The sequence below is a fragment of the Cygnus olor genome, chromosome 17 (genome assembly GCF_009769625.2).
Source record: "Cygnus olor isolate bCygOlo1 chromosome 17, bCygOlo1.pri.v2, whole genome shotgun sequence".
Classification (NCBI taxonomy): Eukaryota; Metazoa; Chordata; class Aves; order Anseriformes; family Anatidae; genus Cygnus; species Cygnus olor.
The window spans coordinates 2,777,194-2,805,069 of NC_049185.1; the positions used below are offsets into that span (position 1 = coordinate 2,777,194).

General features: G+C 43.2%; 1 long non-coding RNA gene across 1 annotated transcript; it reads left to right on the plus strand.

Annotated features, from left to right (window-relative positions):
• On the plus strand, window positions 1–27,399 carry LOC121079704. Its single transcript, XR_005825142.1, has 3 exons — window positions 1–311; window positions 23,327–23,534; window positions 24,158–27,399. It is a non-coding gene; the product is annotated as an uncharacterized LOC121079704 (long non-coding RNA).
• The last annotated feature ends 477 nt before the right edge of the window (window positions 27,400–27,876 follow it).

The window sequence follows — 27,876 nt, forward strand, 5'->3', positions numbered from 1 at the left end:
GCCCTATACTTAGGGTTAAAATGCAAAACTTCTAACTTCCCTTCATGCCAGTGGCACAGATGACTAGGACAGGGGTTGTTGCAACAGGGTCTATACAGCAAGCAGAAGAAGTGTTGTCCTTCTTCTTTTTAGCTGCTGAATTTGGTTGTCCAGTGGAAGTGCGAGTCTCTGAGCGGAGTGCAGCCCGTTGCCAGCTCTGTGCCCACCTTTCCTGTCCCGTGCAGTGGTGAGCTTGTTCTCCAGAGAGCACGTTGCTCTTGCCATAACGAACAGCCTAGACATTCAGCCCAGCTCACAGCCTGGACAGTCAGGTAACTCTTGGTTCCAGCAGGGTTTTAAGTAACGATGTGTGTGGAACTGGGCAAAGCATCTGCCAGCAATGACAATAGAAGTTGCAAAGACACAGGAATATTCTTCTGTCCTTTCTTTGAGATTCATCTTTGGTACCAAATGTGCCTAAAAACTTGTGATTCTAGGTCAGGGAGGAGAGGCAGCCCGATGTTTGTTCTCTCAAAGAGTGGAGCACCCCATGACTATGTTAAACAAACAAGCTGAGAGATTTCAGGCTCTCTGCATTTTTAACTCCTCATTTTAGGACAATGCCAGCCTCTGCTATGCCAGCATGGTGTGATACGTGCCCAGCAGTGTGGCACAGGGTCAGAGAGGTTTGCTCACTGCAGGGAGCAATCTGTGATTTCCCAAAGCCCAGGCAGGCGATATTTCTCTCTTTCTCTCTCTTTTTTTTTCCCTTTTCCGCCTGGGAAGGAGGCAGCATCACAGACCTTGTCACCCGGAGCTCAGAGGACAGCAACCATATGCCTTCCGACCTCCCCTTGCTTTTCTAGGAAAGATTCAGCCTGCTGGGCATTTCCTATCAGAAACGTTAAGAGACAAGGCTGGGATGTGGCCCAGGCTGGCGTTCCTCTGGTGCTGCGCATGGATGGAGGAGAGGGGGAGGGCGAGGAAGGGAGCGTGGCAGCGGGAGGAGGGTGAGGAGACTGGGCTGCCAAAGAGGAGGAGGAGGAATGGGAGAGAGGCGAGACTGGCATCTTCATGTGCACGAGGCTGGCCAGCGTCAGGACAGCTTGATGAGCCTGCAGGCTGCTATCTCGCGCAGTTGTTCTGATTGCAGTGATGGGCTTGTCTGGTGGCTTGGACACCAGCTTTCATTATCATGCTCTGCAACATTTGCAGTGGCAGGGAAAGAAGGGAATGGAGGAGGTAAAGAAGCCCTGGAGTTACACATACACACACACACGCACGCACACACACAAATCGGAGACAGGAAAGGGAGAGAAACAGCTTTGGCTCCAGGCTATTGATTTTGTTTCGTGACACTTGCTCATTTCCCACTTAGTGTGCTTCTCTGCTCTTGTACCTTCCCGGTACGGCTAGAACAGCTCCTGGTATAAGAATAGTGAACCCAGAGCGGCAGGGGCTTAGCAACTGGAGAGTCGACCCATTGATCTGAAGCCATTTTGCAAACAATCCCATGTGCTTGTAACAACATGCAAACAACATGGCGTGTCTCCACACTCAGCAAGGGCACATACTCCCACTTGCTTTCTTACAAAGATATACTCAGGCATGTCTTGTATATGCACATGCATCCTCTTCGTATGTCCACACTTCTGCTTCTTACCTAGTCTTCCAAATACTCAGACTCACCTTTCCTCCCACAGCCTCTCTAACAGTCTTGTCTTCTGTCAAGGAATAGGAATCTGGATGCAGAGCTATCAGAAATGTCTTCCTAGAAAAGGGATGCTTCTTTGGAGGCACGGCCCCAAATGTTGCAGTATTATTCCAGTGAGGCTTTAACCTCAACTGCAGTACAGTCGGAAATCCTGGGACAGTGATATTGTTCAGGCAGCACCAGCCTGTTCTTTTTTCTTCTTACCTCATTTATTCCTTGTTCACTGAGCATTGCTGCCAGAGTCACAGGTGGCAGATGTGGCAATAGCAGTTTTGATCTTTGCCACTTTTTTTTTTCTTGTAATGTAACCAGCTGCCTGACCCAAGGGAAAGGGAAAGATACTGCTAGTTGGTTGGAGAGTTGAGTGAACCAGGGCTGTCAGCAAATATAGGTAAAACTGTATAAGGGTTCATAGGACGCTGTGTTGTTGCCACCCATACTTTGTCTAATGATATCTCAGGGATTATCGGACGATTGTTTTCACACCAGCACCAGAAAGCTTGGGGGTATGGAGGAGGTCTGCAGAGTCGGTGCTACTTTGCTGTTAGCATTGTGTTCTTGTATTTAGCAGCTTCTGCTAGAGCTTCTCTGCTCCTCAGCTTGGAAGTGTAGTTCTGCTCTGAGAGTAGAAAAGGACTTCTGAGTTAACAATTTCTTTGTTGCTTTCTCACTTTCTGGCCCAAATGCACAGATACACATGCATGTACAAACATACACATGCTCTCTGTGACACACACATATATGCATACACAGTTTGTCCTCTGCTTTGTATTAGGGGATGTTGGAATGCCGTGGCTGGCAGGAGCTGCTAACCGGATTAGCTGGTAAATCAATCTGGAGCTCCCAGTGGGAGGGATGGACAGGTTCAAGATGAATAACAGCTTGTCTGAAGCAGTAAAATTGATTATTTTATCAAAAAGGAGGGAAAATATCCTTTTTCTCCTTCTGGACTTATGCCTGAAAAGAGGGAAGTGGTTTCAAGAAGGTAAGGAAAGATGTTTTTGAAGAGGCAATGATTCTTACCATGGTGCGAATTGTGCTTGTCCGTTCTTTTTCAGTGTATTTAAGTGCATCTTGTCTTCCTATTAAATTGTTCCTTTATTTCCCAAATCTTTGTAATGAATCTGGGAGTGTAAGGGGTGAGGCAGCTCCAAATCAGGGTTCTCAGTGGCATGGTGAGATTTTCCTCCTTCCATTTGTTCTCCTTTTATTGTGCAAGATGTAAACCGCTTCCAGAAACACGCCTCCGTACTGGTCCTAAGGACTTGGCCAGTGAGTCGGGGCTGAAGCCACAGGGTTTCACAGTGTGCTTGTCTCTGTCTGAGATTTGACATTGACTGATGGACTGAAAACAGTCACTTGTTTAATCAGAGCTGTGCTGAGATCAAATGGCTTCATCAGGGATTCAGCAGCAACTGTACTTCAGATTCACCTGTGCAAACTAAGCAAACCAGCAGAAAGAAATGCTGGCGAGAAGGAGGAGCCTCTTTATGGCTATCGATAGACCTGGGCCAAGTTGCATTTGCTGATGTATTTCTTAGCTAAGTGGCTGAGGAAATAAAAATAGCTTTTCTTCCCCCTCCCTTCTCCTAGTGCATTTTTCCTACACAAACCCAAGCAAACTGGAATGGGAAGGGAAGAACTGCTACTTTTTTCTGGTAGCCTTGTCTGTCTGCAGCATTGCCAGGTTTGTTTTATTTTTGCAAGCTTGCAAACTATGCAGCGTGCAAGTGTGTGCTCTGGTGTGAAGTGCTAGCTTCTGGAATCACAACGTTATGTGAGAGCCTCAGAGCCTCCGTTTATTTTCTGGAGGCTTTAGTTGTGTCTTTTGTTGTTGTTGTTTTTTTTGTTTTTTAACTAAACATTTTAGAAGTAAGCTCACGTTTCAAGAGTATTTTCCCTGTAAACAGTGAGCAAAGAGCATCTTCAAGATTTCTTAGTATAGTTCAGATACAATGAGTTTTTGAAGGTAAGCTTAAGACTTCAACAAGTCTGCCTTGGGATTAGTACTATCAGGATGTGCACACATAGCATCAGGGTTGAAGTCCTGGTTCTGCCTCAGGTTTCTGTAATCTTGGACAAAGGACTTAGTTGGCCATGTACCTCATTTCTTCCATCTTTTAAATGCAGAAAACAGTATCTAATTCACGAAACATGCTTAAAAATAACACACGGGTCAACTGAATCTTGAGTGAGATAACATGAGCTGCTCTATCAGTTTATCTTTCTTTACTGTGAGCTTTTTGTCTGACTCTCCTGTTACCTCTTCCAGAGGATTCCCTCCTGCCATCTTTGCTTCTCCAGGGTCTATCTAAGTTGCTAGTTAATTCCCAGCAGGGGAAAAAAAAGGGGGGCAAAAAAAACAGTATGTTTTTGGAAAATACTGAGGAATGGTTTCATTAACCAGAATTAGGTACTCAGGGTCCCAGCTGATGGTGTTAGAATGGGATGGAAAGAAAGGACCCAGCTCTAAAATGGGAGCAAACACAAAGGCTTTGTTCGTTGCTATTGTTCTCTCTTTGGTGCAAGTGCTAGTAGCTTTTCACTGCTAAAATGTGAGACTGTGTCTAGTCCTGAGGGATCTCATCAGTCCCTTTGCTCTTTCCAGCCTTCCCCAGGCAGTGCTGGAGCCTGGGCAGTAGCAGGACCCTTTCTTCCGACCGACTGCACCAGTCTTAATGCCTAATGCTTGCAGCTCCACTGGATTGGGACTGTGTTGGGATTCCCCAATTCAGCCTGTCCCCTGTATTAAAAGCACGCAAGTAGTATGGGAAAAAGGCAATGGCCTTTATATTTTTTTATGTGTAGGCTGTGAGGTTTGAGGCTGCATTAAGAGAAATCCTGTGTGATAAGGGGTTTCTTGCCAGTCTGGAGAATATGACTGGATTATCAGATTAATGAGTCTCCGGCATCATTCAAAACCCACTGTATTACACACTCTTCTGCTATCTCATTCTATGACCATGTCCTACCTTCACACCCGGTCTTAGGATGCATGGGGAGCACAGCACAGCCTCCCATGCCATCATCTGCTACGTGTCACCCCTAGACCTCAAGGCAGGAGCTGGTTTTTGCTCTCATTGTGCTGGTGGTGCAGTCTGATGCCCAGAAGGAAGCTGTCTTTGAAAGAAAGTAGGGCAGTGTCCAGCAGCTGGGGCAAGACTCTTCCAGTGACAGCAGCCTGGTAAGGAGGGGGGGGGAGGTCTGGGGGCACCCCTGCTTCCTTTGATGCTGGGCTGACACACATTGTGCTCTGCCCAGAGAGAGCTCTGCAGAGGAGACGTCTGGCCAGCAGCATGCAAGCTCACCTGCAGTATCTAGCATAAATGGGTCTGTGGTCTTTACGGATTCTTAGGGCCAAGGGTAAAAGCTATAATTAATAATAACAATAGCAAAAGCAGCAATAATAACAACTCGGGTGCTGTTAAGTCATGACCTGAAAAAAGAGAACAACAAAAGAGAAGATGTGGGTCTGATCTCTCCCCCTCCTCCTCCTCATCCACCCACGTCTCCATGCTTTTCTTTCTTTCTTAGTTTTCTTTCTATTTTTTTTTCTGCTCTGGACATATCCTTGAATCCTGGCCATTCCCCTAGCTTATGGGATTCCCATTATACATGCTTGATATTTAACAGCTTTGGCGTCTTCCATAGCTGGGAGTGAAAAGAGAAAAAACAGCTCAGAAATGTAATGGAGCAAAATCTGCATACTGAGCCCTGGTTCCATGTCCCTTTACACTGTTTACTTAGACCTTAAAAGCTACGAGCTGTGGCATCTACTCAGACTTCATCAGCCCATCCTGCCCTGATGCTGGCCTTGGAGACACTGCCAGCTCCAAGTTCCTTCTGCAGCCACCTCATTAGTCCAGGAGGATTTTGTGTGTCTTGCGGCTGCCCGATGCTTTTTTAAGTCTCCTTTCTTGCAGCTGGCTTTGCTGCAAACTGCTCGCTTCTGCTGTGCGGGAGGGGGCTGAGGGGACTGCTCGGGTATTTGGGGGGGCAGAATACATGCTTTTTTTCTTTAGTAAGAAATCCCTGATTATTGCCAACAGCTAAATTTACCCCTACGTGAATGTTTACTTCATTTGCTTGATAAGCTATGATGCACCTTTGTCACACGGCGAGATGTTGGTATGCTCTGTGCTGTGCTAAAGGAGTAAGGAGTCTTCTCTCAGGTGATCCTAACCCCTCTGTGTATAACTGTACATACACGGATGTTTTAAAATTATCATGATTATCTCCATGTAAAAGAGAATATTGTGCCATTATTGATTGGAATAATTCAGAATGAAGTAAGCCCTTCAGAAGACCAGGTAAAACGGCTTACCTGAAACCCAGCCTCCCTCCATGCCAGCCTCGTTCGGCTGCCTGAAGGAGTCCCTAGAAATCCCCACACTTCTGAGCTCTCTTTGGCTGAAAAAGAGTTGTGGTCAGGTGGACCGCATGAGCAAAGCAGTAGCCATCCCCAGCCTTCTTTCCCACTGATTTTCTGAACCTTTTTGTTTCATTTTGGTTTGTTTTTTTAAATATTTGTTTTTCTTCTTTTGACCAGCGTATGTGAGCTTTCTGGCATCAAGGGGTGATGCACAGTATTCACAGAGGCCTGCCTGTTGTGATAGAACTGGAAACGTGTCTTATGAGAATTTAAACAGTTCATTTGTGTCACCTTCCTTTAAGTGTCTAAAATTTGGAAGTAAGCATTGTAGTGTCACTTGATGTGAGTCAGTGGTGACAATCAGACACTTCCAGAGGGCAGTTCATACGACTGGTCTAAGATGCTTGTTTTATAATGAGGCAGACATCATATCCCTTTTACCAAGGCTATAAATAAAATACAGGAGAATTAGCTCTTAATTAGACACCTCAGTTTTAGACATCTTAGATCTGATTCATCCTGTGCTTTAATTTCCAGTTTCCTCAGCAGCTCTGAAAGTCTTATCAGAAACTTCTTATGAAGGTGCTTCATCTGCCTTTCAGCTTCTTTCTTTCCCTGTTCCCAGTGTGTACACCTGAGATAAATAAGGCATTTCTTTTTCAGTGCAAGAGCCAAAAAACTTTCATTAAAGCTAAGTGACACATTTAAAGCTCATGAAAGTAGATATAATTATGACCCAATGCTTTGTTACTGAATGGGAACCTTTGCTACAAGTTTTAAGTGAGACCTCAAATTTTATATACATTGTGACAGCATCCACAGTTATGCCATATTAATGTTTAATATAAGCAGCAAGATGTGAGACAGCTGTTAACTGATGGGTATTAATAAAATTCCTTTAGAATCATCCATGACCGAGCACAGACAGGTGCTCTTGATTCTATACAAATAGCCTCTGTGGTCCTTGCTCTACATCTTCCTGTTGTTTTTTTTTTCAGCATTTCTGACCCAGCAGGGCAGGAAGAAATTATCCTCTCTGATAACATTTTCTCATCTGACAGGCTCCATAGAAATGTCTCAAAGGTGAAAATTTTGCTCTGTGTTACCCAGAAGATCTTTTTCTGTTGCAGTAAGGGAGAAGCTCTGGCCAAAGCCCTGTTCACCCACAAAGAAACTTCTTTGGAGGGCTGAGCTTTCAGGTTTTGTTTCATGTCCTGCCCCAGAGTTGCAGCCCCAAGAAAGGCTTGCTTCTCTCATTTTGGGATTCATCTATATGAAAATCCATTGCAGACCATTAGCTGCCAAGGCTGGAAGACCAGAATCTCTGAAGTTAACTCTTTCCTCTCACAGGAGGGCTCAGGGTGTCAGCCCATTAAATAACTGAGGGCAGCTTCCTGCACTCTAGTAATTGAGTCTCCTGTTTAATGACACCGTGCAAAAGCAGCAGCAAATAAATACTTCAGTCCTTTCACACAAGCTGCTGCTAGACACTGTTCTCCACTGGGACAGGAGAACCCCTTTGTACTCAAATGCAATTATTGCTTTCCTTGCTGGAAGTCAGGTGAGAATTGAGCTCCCTGATTTAACGCCCTTGCCTTTGTTGCACCTTTCAGGTTGGTAGATGGTCACATATTTATAACTCCATGTAGAAGCAGGTCAGCATATTCTTCAAGGGCCATTATCCTGCAGCTCCCTTCAGCGCTAGGTACACAGCAGGGAGTTGCATCAAGGAAATGCATTAAGACGAATCAGCAAGAGAGAAGGGTACCTCTGGGCCAACTCCCTGCTTCTCAATTATTTATACTTCATAATTTCCAGCAAGTCACTGGCTGTTTATTGGTGCTCATCTATAATTGAAGAGTTTCCTAGATCACTGGCCAGCTTTGCTTAAGATGTAGCTGGCCGTGCTTTTGAAAGCTGTTACGAAAAGCCCACAGGGAAAGGCAGGGTCTCAGGAGTGGCTGGTCATCCATTGAGGATACACCCTTTTAATTTTTGGCTTTTGTGGGCACCTGGGACTGGTAGGTTTCCAACATGTGGTTTACCATCTGTGTTTGACCACACCACATCAGGTAGGGACTGTGTGCTACAGTACCAAGATGACCCTGACCAGGAGGTGTTTCAAGGATTCTGCCTTCCCAAGCCCATACTCATACAGTGCTCTGCTTGTTCTGCCAAAGAAGCAAGAAGAGGGTTTCGATGTTCTTAAAATTCTCGAAGAGGCCATGAAAAGGAACTACTGTTCTGAATTGAGATGAAAAGCCAAAGGCTTGAAAACATCTAAGAACTTAAGATCTAAAGGGAAAAAAATCAAGTACGTACTTACGTAGAGGACGTATTTGGCTTTGCATGCTTTGGATGGCTCCTTCATCAGGCTTGTCTGGTCTTTCTCAAATAACATTTTGTTTCTGTTTTGACTTAATTTTTCTCTCTTAATTTCAAAACAAAATTATTTTGGCTGAAACAGCTGAACTTTTTTTGTTTAGAAACACTAGAATTGGCTATTTTGATTTTTTTCCCCAAGTTTTGTTTTCAAATAAAAAATTGGCTGGAACCAACCATTTCAGTGAGAACAACTTCACATTTGAGCAACTAGGAAATTCTAATGAAAAAATGTTTTGTTGAAATGTTCCCAACCAGCTCTATCCATCACTTCCTTTCACTACTACCCAATAAAAATAGCTCCCACATACCGCTGCAGTCAGGAGTGCCATGTTACAGAAGAAGAAATAACTAAGCCAACAAAATGACTCACATTCCAAAGATAATATATAAGGTAGGGCCTGGCCAACTGGTTAGATTCAAATTAGAACCAGCCTCAGCCTTCCTGCCTGAAACAAAATGATCGCAAAATATGATCTGTTGTTATTTTTTGATGTTTGTGCATTTTATTTTCGCACACTTCTATTCATGATCCCACTTCTGACATAGTGAAAGTGGACATGCTTTTAGTGCCATAGAGACTGCTATTTCTCCTCGTTTTTATCCTAACTAAAAGCAGGAAACACTAGGATTGTGCAAGGGCATTTGTTCTTGTAGAGATTTGTAGGTCTGTTTTGCCAACTCAGAGTTTGCATAGCCTGGTAAACCATGTTTGAAGATGTAGACCCCTGCCCAACTGAATGTTTATGCTGATGGCTGGGTTTGTCTCTTGAAGGGGTGTGTTTCGAAGTAGCCACAATTGTGGACCTGGCAGCAAGCAGCTGATGTAACTCAGTGAGAAGTGTTAGGCGTAAGTATAAAGAAGTGGACCACTGTGGTCCTGTATGTCCTTAGGGCCTAAAAAGTCCTTTTTAGTATAAACATATAATTCAAAGACATAAAACTTTTAATGTTATTGTTTTTATGAGGTACTGAACTAATACTCTGAAGTTTAGCTTGTTAATTCTGTTGATCTTCACTAAAGCACTCACTACAGCAGAAGGAATCCTTCAGGTATCTACAGCTTTTCAGCCAGGTAGGTAGTGCTTTTAGGAGCAGCTCATGGTTTAGGGTGAATGCATTTTAAAGCAATCTATAAATCTTTATGGTCTTTGTTTTTCTTTCTCTTGCGTGCATACTTGGCAAGGATTTTCAGTTTGCATCACTGAGAATTTGGGTCACCTAAGTACAATGGGTGAGATTTGTCCACATCTGAAAAGCCAACATCAACCCCTTTGCACCTTTTAAATCTTCAAAACAGGACTGAAGCGGGACCTCGTGGTTTGCCTAACTCCTGCACTGCCTTCCCCTGGGCCAGGCAGATGAAGGGGGAGATGGTGGAGAATGAATTACTGCGACCTTGCAATGTGCTGTGGAAGAGAAAGGTAATTTGGGGGCTGCAGTACTGATTTTTTGCTTTATTTTCTCCATGGCCTTGGTGCTTTTGGTGGCTAGTTGGACTGTTAAGTTCAGGTTTTGCCAACTTCTTATCAAAATTTGGAAGCTTAAAATGAAGTAAATTAATATTAAAGGTCTCCAGAGACCAACTTAATGGGGAAAGGTTCTCAGTTCAGCAGATTTAGTTTATACGAACGATGTGCAGCATGGTAGAGTAAGAAGCCAGCGTTTGATGGGCACACACAAAGTACACATAAGAATGATGAAGTGGGAGCCAAAAGAATAGCTGGGACCAGTGACTAGAAGTGCAAAGGGGAGTTTTTTGGGGGTGTGGATTTGTCTGCTGGAGGAGTCAGCAGAATAGGTGGGATTTTTCAAGGGAAGATTGAACAAAATCCTGGGCGGTGTGGTGGGCACGGCAGCAGGGTCACACTAAACGGGAGGAATACATAGTCTTTGTCTGTGGCATAGTTTGTGAAATCTCCTAAGAATATAAAGCATTGGGGTAACTGAAGCTTCAGGTGTTTGGTTAGGATCTAAACTGTATCATAGTGACAGGCAGTGTGTGGGCTGAGCAAACGCCTTCTCCTGTCCACAGCTGGCTCCCGGCCTGCAGCCACTGCCCCAACCACGTCCCCATCACATGAGGGAGGCCCTTGTCCTGCATGTGCATGGGCCCAAAGTCCGGGCTGCTGCCACTGCCTACGTGTGGGAAGGAGCAGGAAAGAGGACAGCCCCATAAACGCTCAAGGGCAGTCGTGAGTGTGAGGCCGGAGCGGTTTGAGGTGGCCGGAGTCCTGAGGTAACGTGGTGTCTGAGGGACGGAGAGGTGCCCAGAGCTGGGACTGCACCCTCTGCTTAAAGCCTTTGGTCTGGCTATATGAATCCAGGTGGGGTGAGGGCATGGGGCATATCACAGGAGAGGGAAACAAGAAATCCTCCTTCATCTGAAGTCATCAAAAAGGCTTTTGCGCCGTATACCTTTGACTCGTCTGGCTTTGAATCTAGCCTGGAACTGTCAGTGTTTACAACTGAGCGTGAGGGGGGCTTGGTGGTGTTTAATGCTTGCCCGTTATTAAAGCTCATTGCTACATGTGAACTTAGTGGCTCCAGGGGATGCTCAGGGAAGTTAAGGTGAGCAAGCCAGAAGCTGGACGTGAACGTGGATGCAGCCAGTGCTGCCAAGTGGCCTTGGCTTGTTACTGTTGAGGCCCTCGTCCGAGCCCTGTGGTGACCTGGTGGTGACTGTCTGAGGCCTGCGAAGGCACTGCAAGGTGCTTCTGAGGCACTGCCTAACCCCGACGTATCCCAGATTATTTCCCTTTGGCCAGGTTCAGGGGGGCTTTTTAACACTGTTGTCAAATGTCCCTGGCAAATGTAAGCTCCCTGATTATTGAAGTGATCTGCACAGGGAAATAAATAAATAAAAGACATAAGAACAGAAAGTGCACCCTCCCAAGATAGCTTTTATGTAGCTAGAAAAGTGAGGTGGTTTCCTGTTCTAAATATTTAACATGATGTTTATGATATGTCCTCTGGGGGAAGAGATGCTTGAAAGCTAATGTTTATGAAGTAAGTCTGGAGGGATGGAAAGGGGAGGGAGTGCACACTAACTAGAAGAAAAAAAAAAAGGAAAACAAAAGAAAGAACCTCAGGAGATGTCCTGATTTATGGCTTTACTTGCTGGAGAAAAATCCCTGTTTTGTTAAAAAGGTTGCAACTGATGGAAACGAACTTCAGCTCAGAGCTTTTTGAAACCAGAAACCTGTTCCCTGAGTCCAGACAGGATCTGAGTCTGGGCCAGCAGGAATCTTTTACTAGCTGCTGCCTTCATGCTTCTGAGCCCCACAGAAGGTGGCGTATGTGTCTCTGCATCACGTGAGGGTTGGAATGATGGTCTGATGTTTAAGAAGCTGAGCTACATTTCAGAAAGGAGGGGTGAGTTCGGTTTCCTACTCTGCCAAAGGCTTCTAGTGTGATATTTGGGTGTTTAATCTATCTTTGCCTCTGTTCTCTGTCTGGGAATAGAAACAATTTCCTGATTCACTGGGAGATTGAAAATAAATCACTTTCTTGTTATGTACTTAAATAAAGGCCTGGGTTCCCATTATTTCAGGAAGGATGACTGAACTTCTTGTGAAGCACACTCTGAATGGATGATATTTTTCAACCTGATTTATTAAAAGTAAGCCCATTGCTTTGTTTTACCTTAGTAATTCTGTATGCAAACTGCAGCAGTTCGGGACCAGCTTCATGTATGGCTTTGTCGTTCCTGCCCCGGGGTGTAAATCCTTCGGGGGAAAGCTGTAGGTCAGAGATATGGAAATACCAAGTGTTTCTGCTACTCTGATTTTCAGTAGTGCAAGTTAGTGCAATTTTATATACCAGCTATGCCTGGTACAGAGGGCGTGTAACAACAGAGGCTGCTGCATTAGAAGGTTAGTGCAACTCCTGCATATTTTGCTGTGTTGTCTCCTGGGTCCTCAGCAGAACTCCTGGCAATTCTTCTGGCACATGCTAAGGGTCTTAGATCTTGGGACTGAAGGGGCCTGAAAGGTAAACCTAAAAAATTTCAAACATAATGTTGTCTAAGATGAAACTCCACACATGGCTTTAGCGTTGGAGGTTGAAGTTTTCAGAGACGTCAGAGGCCAGGTACAAAAATCCCATGTCTTAATCAATACCTTAGGTTTCTTCAGTACACTGTGCTCAGTCTGGCTGGAAGTCAGGCCATTTGTTTCAATTATTAAATGTGGATTTATGGCCCTTGTTTTTTCTTGGAAATAGAACCACGCTTGGGACCAGTTTTCTCCTTGCAAATAACTGTGTATGCCTGTAGTCAGTCCATGCAGTTAGAAACGTGTCAGTCACACTTATAAACGTCCACTTTCCTGGTCCATTTTCTTGCTATCCTCATGATTCTGACCTTTCTCATCAAAGTGTAACAGTTATGTATCCTTTTTTTTTTTTTTTTTTCCTGGGATCATGGTGTTTTGCACAGAGCTCCTCTACATTTGATGGCTTTTCTTTGACACGCTATCAGCAAGCTCTTAAATAATTTTCCTGCAGAGAAAATCACTGTGCTGTGACAGTGCACCACTGGGTAATCCTATTTTGATGATAGGCAGGTCTGATTGGTCCAGCATGGGAAGATGTCAGCTGGTGTTGATAATCTTAGTGCACCTTCTCACTCTATTAGCTGGTCAGCTATAATAGCTGTATTCCTCCAGTAACAAGTACAGATATCTTATTTAGATTTCTCTGAATGACTGATGTTGAATAAAAGCATTTGGATAACAGTTGAAACAGTGATGGTTGAAAAGGGATTTGAACTTTGGTAGACTTTAGGTGCTTTGGGTAAAATTCATCGAACATTGAAAGCTGATAATGTGTAGTGCCTGTGCGTTGTGTTTAACTCTGGTGGCTCATTCACATTAAAAAACAGGGTAGGAGGCAATAATCTGCTACTTCTTCAAACTAATCAATGGGGCTGATTATTCAGAAGGTGTGAAGAACGTCCCTTCTTTAAACCTTGATTGTGCAGGGAAAAGGCTGTTGTACATATGTGGCATTTAATTTTTTTAATGCTCCCCTTTGCCCTAAAGTTGTGAATCTCTTAAATTCCAACATGAGAAATTGCCAAACATAAGAAAAACAGCCAATCTTTCCCCTCCCCACAATCCTACCGTACACAAACCTCCAAAACTTCACATATTACCTGAGCATCTGGAGCACTGGGCTGAGGGAAACATGGTTTTAAACAAAAAATCCCTAACTCTAATCTACAGCCCCCTTCAGACCTGCCTCTAGGGAGAAACCTACCAATTACTATTTACTTTACCAACCTAGAGTGATTTGTGGATGTATGTAAGAATTATTTACGGTTTCATGCAGGAAAAACTTTCAGCTCCCTATTTGCCCTTGTAAGTAATGAGTTGCCTCAGGGGATCAAAGGTCAGATTTTGGTTTTAATGCCCACCTCCTTTTAAAAAATAAATAAAGCAATCTATGTGAAAAGAAGAAGAAAAAAAAAATAACAGTCTGAAAAGGCTCTGACTCCTGCTCTGCTTTGATGTTTTAGGTCTGGAAGGGATCATAAATTTGCTGGTGTGAGATAGAGTGATAATAAATGTAGCTTTTAACTGCTGGGTTTTTAGCTCACACAGCATCCATTATCACTGGCAACTGCAAAGGGAATGTACTTTTTTTCCTTGTTGCTCTTTAGAAAGATAAATATTCACCCCACTATCTGGTGGTGTCCCAGAAGCTTAGATGTAGCCTCTCCTTGTGACCGTTCCCCAACAACTTTCATTCTTGGGCAGAATGATTCAGTGGTGTTGATAAGAGTCTGGAGGGGTTAGCTTCCCGCTTCGTTCAGCGTTCATTGCTTGGATATTTTTCAGTGGTTTCAGGTGTGGTGAGCTTGGATTAGCCAAGGAATTGGAACAGAAAATATGTTTGGGGTTCAAAGCTTGAGAGCTCTTGAGGTTCCCTAAAGAGTATCAAGCAGAACGACCACTTGGTTTTAGGAGGACTTTTGTTATCCATCTCGTCTGGCTTTCCGTGACACTTGTGTCGTAGAGCACTTCCTTCTTGTTTCTTAAGGATGAATAGGCCAAAGAGAAGGCCCTGGCCCAGCGATGGCTGCATGTTGTGTCAGCACGCTTTCATGCCACGCCTAGGACTGTATTAAGCTCAGATGAGATGCGCTATTGCAAATGGCTTTAAAAGTCTGACAGATACTTTGTGCCTGTATGGAGCAGGCCTTCCAATACAACCAGCTTAGTCATGTCGTAATATTTTAAAACTACGTTGTTAATAAATGATCTTAACCACTTAGATGTCTATTAATGTCTTTTTGCCGAATGCCAGCAACCTCATATTCCAACAATTTCCACAAGGACTTATTGACCATGTATAGATTTGGAATGAATTTTGCCAAATCAGTTTATCGTCCCCATATATCTCTATCTGCTTTGCCTTGTGGAGCAAAAGACTTTAGCTATGGTTTTTCTTTTCCTTAGATCAGCAATTAAGTCATCTTTACTCAACTTGCATCCATTATGGATCACTCCTGTTAGTAATATCATTATTTTATTTTATGTTTTAAGTTCAACCATAGATATGTTTCTTTAGTCTGCTGCAAACCTTAAAGATTTTCCACATATTCTTTCAAGCCACCAATCTAAATGAGAGCGTCATCTACTCTAAATTCATCACTTTGAGAGCTTTTAGAAACTGTTAGAGAACCTTGGGAGTAGAATGAATGCTAGAGAGCACTTATATAAATAATGTTCAAAGGGTGACATTGACTTGGTCTTTACTTGCAACTTGTATGCAGTTAAGATTGTGAATATTTTTATTTATGATAGTTCTTGTTTGTATTTCTTTTAAGTGTAGCATAGAATTTTCATTTTATGCCTTTTCTTAAGTTTTGTTTGTCAGAAGATGTGTTTACGTGCTTGGCTTTTTTATTCCAATCATGAGAATAAGCCTCTTTTCATAAATTGATAGCATTAAAGGTCAAAGCTATGTATTATCCAGTCTGAATTGTTCTGCAAAGCAAGCCAGTGTGTTGGAATGCATTTAGTTACAAGTGGCAGATACGTCTTCCAGAAAAGCTTCCAAACTTTCAGAAGTAGGCAATGTCCAACATTTCCTAGCAGTCTGTTGCAATAGTTAATTACCATGACTAAGTATTTAGCTGCTAATTTGAATATGTCTGGCTGTAGCTTCTGGTCAGCGTAATCCACCCGTTGTTTTACTTTAAGCTACAGCAATCTTCCTTTTCATGACATCAGCTTCACTTCCGAGTTTATCTTTGGGGCCTTTGAAGTTGTTATTGAGTACGCAGTTTTGTTCTTTTGCTGAGCCTCTATCTTTGAAGACATCTGAGAACTATTTTTAAATGCTGTCTGTATTCATCACGTGGACCTCGGCCACTTGTTTTGACCATACTTTTTGCTTCTTCCTGAGTCCATAGAGATAGCTCAGAGATGGTGTCTAGTGCATCCTGTTTAGAAGGTGAGCCATTTTGTCCCCCAAAAGGTATCTAAAATGGATGGGTTGTGTTATTTCCTGGGGATTCCTGTGCCATTGGTTCAGCAGTAAGTCTAGATGACTGCCTTGGCTAGATCTCCCTTCCCAACTGCTAAAATTAGCTGACATGAATCCAGCTCAGTTGCACACCATTACTTAATTTTTATAACCCCAGAATTATTTTTATGGAGAATAAAAATAGCCATCCTGTTTTACTGGAAGGATGTTACTGCTTCAAATTGCCCGTTTTTATTGGTTCATTCTCAGTTCTCTTTTTCGATAACCTGTTCCCTCAGACTAGCCCAAGTGTCGGAGGTACCACGTAAAACAGTAGGTAGGAGTGTCAAACGAGAGAAAATGGATCACTTGTTCTGTGGGTAATCTCACTGTTAAAGGAGACCACTGAAAATGATTCAAGTGACCATCTAGAAATTGAGTCTGGGAAAATATCTTAGCATAATATAAATTTGAGCTGGACTCCAATGGCCACAAAGGCTGGACTCTAGATAAGGTTCATTGTGTGATTTAAAACATCTGCTTTGCTGGACTGGATCTTATCCATACTCCTTGGAAAAGGACTGCTACTCGTGTGGAAATGTTAGCCAGGTTCTGGATGCAGCTCTTGTAAAATCTCTCGGGGAGCTCCTGCTGTTCTTCCTCTGCATGTGCTGGAGCTGAAATGCCTTGGGAAGGCCATATACCAATCTTTACAACTGCTGTTTCAAATTCATGACGACTGTTGAAATGAAATTGGATAATTGGGACTAGGCAGTAAAATACAAAGAAGAAGAGGAACTGGGAATGGGTATCGCAGCTAACCTGCAGATGCCTGTTGAAAGGCAGGTATGTATGTGTTTGTATGTTCAGGCTGTCAGCCGGAGAATAGAGTCTGCTCAATAGAAAACCATACGTGTAAATGCAACAGTCATCTTCTCTACTGTAGGGTCTAAAATTTGAAAGAGGAAAGTTTTATGGGAAGAAGATTTTTCCCCTTTTATTAAATCAAATGAAATATTTAAGAGAGCAGTTAAACTTCTGGGTACATGTGTCTAGTCATTTCCTTTTTAGGGCAGGCTAGCCAAAACTGGATACCTGAATGTATACATATGCTGGCTAAAGAGGGTTTTACCCTGGAAAAGAATTCCAAGAGTAAAAACTAAAGAATTGCTGGTTGACTTTAAGAATGAATGTCATATTAACATGCTGTTTCCTTTTTGTTATCAGTAGCTAATACCTATTCCCTCCGTGAAGAAAATAATCGGTGTGGTATGTTGGATTGTTTTAAACTGGGGAAAGGGGATAAGAAAATCTCAGCATCAAAGCAGTCATGAATGAGGGCTTATCTGTGGAGCAAAGGTGGAATGAGCATACACCAGTGCATTTTAGAGTTAACCTCAAGGTCTGATAGTCTGCATCATGCTAAAATGCTGTCAGATTTCAGCAGTCAAATAGAGGCAGATAGAAAATAAAACTTAAACATTTAGCTAATCAGGATTACACCCAGCTAATGGAGAGCAGTTGTTTTTCCCCCCTTCCCTATCATCCCGGTCGATTCAAATTGATCCTAGTTCTGCTGAGCGAGAGCAGTCCTTCAAAGTTTATTCTGGTGTCAATTTTTATAGTTTCCCCCACTGATCAATAGAATGCATAATCATTAAGGCAAAGTTTGTGAAAGCTAATCCTTCAATACGAGTTTTATGAATGGCTCAGAGTCATGGCTCTAACCATTTGGATGTAAGTGGAACCTTTAATCAGGTGAGTGACAAGAGACAGTCAATAGGATTTGCTGAGACTGGATTCTGATTTTCTATACAGCTATGCAGAGTGAGCAGGGGAAGGGGGAATGAGGATGGCCAGAGGAACAGACATAGGCTAAAATGGAAGTTTCTCCTCTTTTATTATTTATAAAATGTATTTCCAGTATTTTTAAAAAACACTTTGCACTTGCGTATCATTTTTCACCTAGAGAGCTCAATTGTCTTTGGGGACGTTTGCTGATGAAACACTACGTCATCTTTTTGTGAAGGTGAATAACAATTAGTGCTGCTTTACACTGCTGAGAGCTTACTGTACTGAATTTTCCAAGTGCCGCAAATTTGTAGCTTGTCAGAAAGGGGAAAGAAAGCAGGGACTGATGAAGTGACTTGCTTTGGATGTCACGGAGTAGGTCAGTGGCAGAGGAATAAGAAGTTGCTTTAGTTTAGTTTAGTTGGAGTTGCTTTAGTTTTGCCCACTAGACATGGGTGGTGGTGTAGCTTTTTCTTCTTCTTCTTTTTTTTTTTTTTTTTTACACATCCTTATCTCCTGAATTTGCAAGGGAGAGATCATTGGAACTGTATAGACTGAGAAGAAGAGTAAGGAGTTACGTAAAGTAGGGAACTGGAAAATCAGAGGGTGAGAGGGAAGATGAGCTGTTATACGGAACTCATCACTGCTGTAGCTGACCAATATTCACTTGGTGGTAGTGTTAATATCTTTTTTTCTCTCCTTTTCTGCCATCTCAAACAAAATGAGAAAAGCAAACGTGCTAGCAAGGCTCTTTCCCTAGCAGCTAGAAGTATTTTTGCTTGGGCAAATAACTTCTTGCTGAAGGATCTGCCATAGAGTGCCAGGGTGAGAAGGAAGCAGCCAAAATTGTGTTTCCATTCAGTATGTTGAGAAGTAAAGGGCAAGGTTTTAAGTTTAAGGTTTTAGTACAAAGACTTCCATGGCAATGAGGTGTTCTGAGTGTTCAACCTCAAAGCTTAGCTGTCAGACTGGACTATTTGAAGGCTGAAAAAAACCTACAAAACTGCTGAGAAGCAAAGCTGGTGTTTTCATTTGCACTTTCCAAGAAGAACGGATTAACAAAGGTGAATAATGTAAATAGTGATCAGTAATTTCCTTTGCAGCTGGCAGGTTGGGAGTTTGCTAAGAATTTCTAATGGTAAGTTTAAATTTTCAGTGAGTTGCCTGCTATGGCCTAATACAGCCCCATTGGTTTCTTGCTTTTTGTTAACTGGGATTGTCCTAGTGCTCATCATCTGGCTGTTCCCTTTATGATTTCACAAATGTTTTTGAAGCAGCTTCTCATTTGGATGATTCAACAAATTTGTCCTGATCTTCTCCAGATGAGGAGCTGGCACTGTTATCTACAAGTAATGCAGTAGATTTGGGAGGGGTTACGTCACTGCACTCTGTACATTAAGCTCGGTGCGTGTTGTGCTCCTGATCTTCTGACATTGCAGCATTGGGAAGTTGGTAGAAATAGGATTTATTTTTTTTAGCTGAATTTATTCTCTTTGTTTATTGTTACTTCATAGTCCCCAGAGCATTTTGACATCATGGATGAATAGCAGGCTGAGTAGATGGATGACAAGAGGTAGAGAAACTCTGCTTATGCAGACGTCTTCAAAAAATCAGAAAAGACAGAGCGATGTGGGAAATACACCACCACTTACTGAGAGATGATCTCAGAATAGATCATGCCACGATAAACCCAAGGAGCGTGGCGATATTGGCTCAATGGGCTGGCACTGACCTGGAAATGAGGACCCAAACGCTGCCAGATTTGCAGGTGCAGTCCCATGCAGACAGGTTCTCAGGGCGGTGAATGGGGCAGCACCTCCACTTCCCCGTGATAAGGTCCTGAGGGGATGTGTGGTGGGCGAAAGCCCCCTTGTCCAGCTATCCCTTGCCCCTTTGAAAAATTTATACCCAGTGACTATTAGCTGTTTCACACCTAGATCTAGATCTGACCCCATTGCTAAAAGATGGCTTTTCATCATTCTCTGTGAAATGGTCACAAGCCTCTAGCCCTGAAATCTCTTCTGAGTGACGAAGACAAAGATATGGGGTCAGCTCTGAACTTGGAAATGATTAGTTGCTGAGATGTATATCAAAGCTTTTGGTCTGACAAGAGCTAACCTTTGATCTGGTAAATGGGAACTTTACCCTGCAGACGCAAGGGAAGGGGAGGAGAGGAGTGGATTGATAAATAGGATGGCCTGGGAAAGAGCAGGGGAAGCTGAGAGCTGGATTTCTTGGTTCAGGTTCAGGTGGAAGGAGGGACTGGGATAAAGGGTAGTAAGTAAGGTCTCAGGAAAATAGAAGCAAGTGAGCTTGTAGGCTGTGAGTGTGCTCCGACCTCCGTTCTTCTCCATTCCCTTCTCCACCTTCTCCTGTCCGCTTCGCAAGGGCAATTGGTTTGTGGACGCTGGCACTTGGGAATTTGGTAGTGGGCAGTGTTGTCCCACTCAGTGGCTTCCCTCTGGTGCCCTGAGCATCAGACTGTGAAGAGGCACAGCACAAACATCTCTCTTATGGGAAGCTGGCTCTGGAGAGGTTTCTTCAGAGTGGATGGTGGTTGTGGTTCAGTGTTTGGGCAGCTCGCTGGCCCTTGGTTCCACGTTAACCTCAAACATAGCCTTGCAGTCATGGAGTTCATGGGGCGTGCTTGCATGAAGGGGTGAAACCTCCTCGAGTTCAGACTGGTCCTGGCATCACACCCAGGGATATTTCTCCAGGATTCCTAAGATGATGTCTCATCGTGAATCTTAGCTCACCCCAAAGCTGGAAGGCTGTGTTTACGACACATCCCTTTTTCCTTCTTTTTTTGTCACTGCTTTCCTTCTTCGTGCACCTTAATGCTGACCAAGTAGTTTTCCTCTTGCGCCGAACGCTTCATTTCCTGATGGGCCCTTCCACGGGCTGACGGTGCTGTTTACAAGTGCTGCTGGATGCCTCGCTGTGAGTGATGAGCCTGTTCCCGGTCCTACACCGCGCTCCCTCCCCCTGCTTTCACTATGGTAAATATTTTAGTACTCGTTGAAATCAATTGAGCCTCATCAATTGGAAATAGAGTGTAAATCACTGGGACTTTTGCATTCACCCCAGAAATCAATTTTCACACATTAGGGCTATTAGCTTATTGAGAACTGTGTGATAAATGGCTGCGGGCCATCATGGAGCCACACCTGCCAGCTGTACATTTTGCATCTCAAACAGGCTCAGAAGCAGGGGGACGCCAAGGGAAGGAAGATCTCAGGTTGGCAGAGTGGTGCAGGGTAGGAGACACGAGGAGCATGCAGCCAGACAAATCCGTGCCTGGAGATCGATAACACCTCCAGAGCACTAACTCATCCTCCCAGCGACTGGAGACAGAAGGCGGCTCTGAGCCAAGTTGTGGTTAGGCATCGATGTTTTTTTTCTCTCTCAAAGATGAGCATAATTTGGGGAGGAAAGGTGAAATGTAGATTATGAACAGTTAATAAAACTAATGCAGTAGTTTAAAAAAGAAGCTTTTCCACAAGTAAATACCTTTCTTTCAAACAGCAGCTGGAGCTGGGCTGTAGAAATGCCGCCTCCTCCTGCCATCCCAGTGTTCCGGATGAAGTGGACATACGGTTTCTCACCAGCTGGGATGCAGAGATGGCTGGAGTTTCGCTCTGTAATTCCTTCCTATTTTTTGAACTCTAATAGCGGCAGCTAATAAGATTTTTGTTGAATGGGTCCTGCAATTTAAGTTTCTTTATGGTTTTGTTTAAAGAGGTGAGGGATCTGATGGCCTAGCTGGATGAAGCATACAGTGCCCAGCAAGTTCTTCTGTGGCTGTCTGGAAGACCTTGGTCTCTATTTCCAAGACAGAAAATAATCCGTTCTTCTCGGTTACTAGTGCTGATCACAAATGTGGGTGACTCCAGGGACTTGGAGGCTCTGCATGGTGCAGTCTGTGTTTATTTGCATTGTAGTTTGGCTTTTTACACATGGAAGCCACCTCTGGACCAGAGGAAGTCATTCATAGGTAGGGCAGTCTCTTTGGCTAGAGGTCTTTCCTCATCCCCATACTTCTCCATAGCAGTTTGTGTCAAGCATGTATTTCCCAATATTGGATATTTCTCTTTACAGTAGGAGAAAAAAAAAAAAGGGAGTGGGGGGGGAGCTGGAACACTAGATCACCAGATAGATTGTGCAATGTAAATAACAGTGAATTTTCTTGCTATGAGGTGAATAGCATGCACATATACTGCTGTCGTTTGAGGAATGAAAACCAGAGTTACTTCAGTAGACAGAGAAGATCTGTGTCATCAAAGTTTCTTTCTCAAGAAAAGTGATGTGGGCTTAGAGAGGCAAAGCTCCTTCCTGTGGGGAGCTGGAAGAGAGTGACTCAGCTGCTTCTTGCTCATACGTTTTGGCAAGGAAGCCCAGGACTGGTGTAATAGGAGAAATTTCCACGCTCCGGCACTACGGAGACTTGCCCTGGCACAGCTGCTGTAGGTGGCAGTGCTGTTGATTTGGATGGCATCAGGAGAGCATCCTGAGAGCAACAGGCAGCCAGGAGTGCTGACACGGCAATAAAGAAGTCCAGCGTGAAGGAGCTTGGCTACCACTTCTGGGTATCTGTGACCTGCTCCCTGGGATCCACTGTTTTCTTGATGCTTCGTCACCCCATGTGCCTGTCTTCTTGTTGCTGTGAAAGACCAAGCTGAGGGACGGAGAGCTCTGACTCGCTTCCAGATAATCTTTGCAGGCCAGCTGGAAGCAGGAAGCAGTGGCCTGCTCCCTGAAGAGTGCCAGCGTGGTTTGGCAGCCCTCACAGCAGCAGACAGCTGGCTTTAAAATGTTCGCACCTAAAAGCTCCTGTGCTTCATCCGGCCGCACTCCTGGAACATTTTCCAGTCGCTCCATCCAAAATGTTGCCTTTCCTCTTCCTTACAAGTCTCATATCTAGCAACACACCCTGTGCTGCTCAGACCTGTTGGTTACCTTATTCCCAGGATCTGGAGTTTCAGTCTGGTCGGCTGCGATCAAGACTCCGGGCAAGGGCTGCATTACTTCTCTGACAGTCCTGGGCTCTCACCCTTAGCTAATTACTTTGATCCTTTACACTTTGTAAAAATTCTTACAACGCAAACTAAGTCCCCCCTGGCTTTAACCTTGCGACCTAACTGGCCCTTGTAAAAGGGAGGGAGAAAACACACAGTCATGCACGCACAAGCACACACACGCACACACACTCACGAATATGCCTATATACACATCCCCACAAACTGCCTAAAGCCTGTTCCTTTAATAGTTTCCTCCCAGGACTCCCACAAAAAGGCAAATAAAACTCCTTTTACAAGATAGCAGGGCAGCATGAAGGATCAACTTCACCAACAACAACTTCTTTCTTCAGTTCATTTGTTTTTAACATACTTTTCCTCCAGATTTTGATCCTCTAAGTGCCTTTCCCTCCTCTTTCTTTCCCTTTTGAGGCTTCCATCGTTGTTCCCTTTGCCTGCCCTGCTGCCAGCAACTTAATGGCTAAAACAAGCAGTGTTTTTTTTCAGGATCTGCTTGTTCACAGGGAATAGCATGTGTATGAACTCACACTTTTAAATTCTCCTTCCATGACTAAGGAATGCTCCTTTTTTTCTTCATAGGAGCCAGCTAACAAAAGAAATCCTGAGGAGAGGGAAAAGCATCGTAGCTATGAAGAGCAATTAAACAGACCAGGGATCTTCAGCCTGCGAGTTAGCTGAGGAGAGATCCAGTAGAGGTGTATAAAATTATGAGTGGCCTGGAAAAATGAATTGGTTGCTACTCTTTTACTTCAGTTACCAGAAAAAGCAGATTCAGAAGAAACCAAAGGTAACAGTTCCTCATACAGTGTGCATGTCCCTTTCCCCTGTACCAGAGCTGGGAGAACCATTTTAGAGAACGTTAACTTGGTGAACAGCATAAAGAAATTTAAGTTTCTATATGGTTTAGATTAAGCATGGGGAAACAAATTTGTTTCTTGCTCCTTTACTGGCTGACCAGCATTTATGAAACTTACACACACTTAATAATCTTGAGACTTCTTTCTCTCTGACATACTTGGTTAAGAATGCTCAATATTGTCTAAAGTTACTGTAAACCAAAAAGTAGTGACAGATGCCTACACATCATGATTCACAAGCCTTGTTTCTTTAGGGAAACACAGAAAAAATAAAAACCTTCATTTGCCAATAAAACCCACATTTGGATCCCTTTACCATTTCCTCAGTTAAGCTAAAACCAAATTGTTTGAAAGCTTTTAGGCTTTCATTTATTTCTCCCTTCTTTCTAGTATTTTCTGTTTCCCATGCCTGAACTAGAACTGATAAAGAAAGGAAGGAGTTTGGAAAGAAAATCCTGTACAGTCTGTTGTTCTTAGTAGATCACTTGGATGTGATAATCAAAGAAATCTCTAGACTTAAATGACACCAAGGATGTCATCTGATGTTTTCCAGGAGCCATGAGATAGATTCTGAAGATTTTGTCTGGAGGGGAAAAGTGCCCTACCCTTTTGCTGAAAGGTCTGCATTAGGTTGTGCTGTTTGATTTTACTTTACATTAAGATCTTGGATCTGAGGCTTAAGCCAGTGAGAAAAGCTTCCACAGCATTGCTGCAGGATGACTGTGCCTATATAATAACTGCACATAAAGGTGCTCTATTTGTACTTTAATGAGAAAAATCCCAAATAGGCAAATCCATTTGACAGTTCCATTCCTGAGAAAAAAATGCCTCTTCCAGAGCAGCTTGGGGTTGCCATGTAGTATGTCCTTCTAATGTACGGGACCTGCAGGATGCTATAGCAGAGAACAGACTTCTGCCAATTTGCTGTAGAAATCAGTCAAATTTTCTATTCTTAAATCTAAGCCAGAAATCTGATGTATTATTTAAAGTAGAATCATCTGTTCCACAGGTTAAGGTATTAGGAGAACAGAGAAGATGAGATTATATTAAGAAAGTCCTGCAATGTGGAAGGATTTTGGAGATCAAATGTAGACATTTCTTGAGAGGTTTGTCTTTAGAAGACCTAGACTAAGTCCATCCTCTACAATCATGTAGAGGAGGGATTCAAAACTGTGTCTCCTGGTGCGATTTAGTGCCCTGCAGTTCAACTCTGGAGTGAATTATTTCTTTTTCTTTTTTCACATGGGATAAGGATGGAACATGGATAGGATAAATCCTAGCTTGTTCTGCCCACTGATTGTCCCTAAGATGCACCACACAGGACAGTCACAGTGTCTAGTTAAGACCTGTGAAAGTCAGTTTAGCAGATAGTGACAGAATTAGGAAATGTGTGTGTTTGAAGCACAAGTGGATTCTGCCAGTTGCTTGGGCATCAAGGCTTTAGAATCAACGCTGTGACCAAGAGACAGCCTACCGGCTATGAAGAACAAAGGGGAAATCTTGCTAGGATTTTCATACACACCTCTCTTTCCCTTTGAAGATGATAGTTGTTGAGACAGGGAGCTCTTTGGCCCAGGTTCTCAATTTTTTGACCTTGTTTATATTGCACCTAGCACAAGAGTGCCCTTACTACTTGCTTAGGATTCTTTGGGATTCTTGTATTATACTTTGGAAACACTCTAAGAACTATTCATGTAATAGAAATACCAAAAGGAACCTTCCCAGCACCCCTTCTCCTGTGAGAGATCCTTTGTGGTTTCTCTCATACCCTCAAGGCTTGTGAGCGTGATTTTATCCCATGCCAAGTGACACTTGAATTTCCCAGTGCTGAGGTTTTTCTCCATTTTTGTCTAGGTCAACTTCCCACATGTGTGAGTCTGAGTGGAGCCATTTCAAGGCTCAGTCTCCATAGGGTGCTAACCATGCCAAAGCTCTGACCACATCCAAATTCTAGTAGAGGGCTTGGAGATGGCCTCTCTTTCCCCCAAGTTGCCTGCTTGTACTAAATACTGGGGCAGCTCTCTAAAATACTGAAGGAACAAGCATGCAAGGCAGTAAAATGAGGCAATTAAACCTATAAAACCAGGGTTTACAAGGAAATTTATAGTGTCAGAGGCTTTTTATAGCTTTTTTAGATTAGTTTAAATAAAAAAGGGGGAGAGAGAAAAAGACAGAGAGAGAGAGAGAGGACCTGAAACTTGAGGAGACTTGAAAGTTCAGAGAAAGGCTTTTAGGAAACACAGAGGGGTAATAATTAGAGGCACATTTTCCATTTCACTGTCTTTGCAAATTGAAATTAAAGAAGGAGAAAAAAAAGCATGCACAAAATAACTGGCAGTTTACATTGCTCCCACTTCCTGCTATTCCCATTTGATTTTTCTGTTGCTGTTCTTTTGTTTTCTGGTCAGGTGAAAACATCTTTTCACCTGGGCAAAGGAACTAAAGTGAAAGTGATCTCAAGTAAAGCAAAATGGTATTTGGCTGTTTTTTCCCCTTCTCTGCTAGGCCTATACTTGCTTGGTTTTATAGTGCACTGTGTGCCTTGCAGCTCTAGGAGCTTGTGTTCAAGAGCTAAAATGGAGCCAGCACCTGATTAAGGCAGATTTGGTCAGGTAAGACAATAGGCCCTGTGTTTTAAAGAGTATGCCACATTTCACAGCTTCTCCTGCTTCCTTTTCCACTGCAGTGCACAATGTGTGCGTGAGTACAAACACACACACATCAGCTTGTGCCCAGTTAGACCCATTCTTGGCTTTAGTCTGCTTCTACCTGGAATGAATGAATGGTGATCAAGATCTTTCAAATCCCACATCCTTCTCTGTCTTCCAAGTAGATTCATAAAAAGGCCAAAGTCTGCTGCTCTGCTAATTGTCTTGCTGTTGTAGTGTTGTTTTGTAATTTTGGTCTTTTTAGAAATGTCCCCAAAGTCTGTGCTCTGTGATGATATGGACAACAGTCTCACCTTAAACACATGGGTACCTCATTCTAGTGTGAAGGGGAAATGTCCACTGGCAACATCTTTGTCATCATCATGCTATCTGCGTTTATGCCATTCGTAAAATTACTCTTTCTGTGGTGTTTCCGAGATACTGGCTGCCACAGCTGTGTTAGAGAGCTGAGTGCTGTCTTCATGAAACACATTGCTTCATACCCTCTCTTTACCTCATTTTCTTTCCCAGATAGAGTATGCTGTGATTAGTGTGGTAGAGTATAAATTCTGTTTGGTTGCTAACTATGCAATCAGTAAATTACTAATTAACCATAGCAATTCATCATCCTTCTACTGTGTAGATTTGTAGAGAAACCTACCATTTCTCTAAGGCAATAAAAATAAACTTACAGAAAGATAGAAAACAGCAACCTGCACTTCAGGTCAGTTTAAACTGCTTATGTGGGAACATTTTGGCTGATGGGGATGGTGCCACAGGATACGTGTTCTGCCACAGGAGAAGCATTTCACCACCCTTGAGTTCTTCAGAGGAAAGGAAGGTTGTTCTTTATAATCTTTGGCTAATTGAAGTTGATGCATTCATTGTAACAGATATATTGATAATTGGAATATCTATGGAACACAGTGATTGGTTACTAGCTGAGTGACACAAGTGTTTTCAAGCAAAGTCATTTTTTTCAGGTGTTACCTTTTGGTGTTCACAGTTCCTGTTGTGGTATCATGATACTATTTTGGTTTCTTTGCCCACCTGTCTTAAGCAGTCTAAGCAGCAGAGGGAAGGTTGCTATTCCGTTCAGGTTTTGGGGGCATTTGTGTTAAAACTGGTGAAATATGTGGCATTTCATTAACATCTTCACACACCGCAAAACAGGTACTATTTGGGGGGATGTACTATTTGGGTGGGTTTTGTTGTTGTTGTTGTTTTTTACCACCCCCACTTTTGTTTTCTACAACAGCCACAGAAACTGGAGTTTAAAAAAAAAAAACAGATCAGGATATCAACATGCTAAAAAAGCCCCCGTTGTAATTTGCCAATGTCTAAGAAATACCAAGAAAAAATAAGCTGCAGTGTTGGAAACAGGTGGGGTCCCCTGTAGAGAAGAGAGGGTATAGGCAAATGCAGCTCCAAGGAGTCATTCCAGCCAACTTGCAAAAGGTCTGGGCACTTCTGAATTGTATCTCCACACAACTTCCCATCCTAAAGACGGTGAAAAGAAGAACACAGTGAGACAAAATTACCCATTTCTGATCACATTTACAGTGGGCTAATTATTTTCGTCGGAGACGTTGTCATTTTACAGTGAGATTAGGATCAAGCCCAA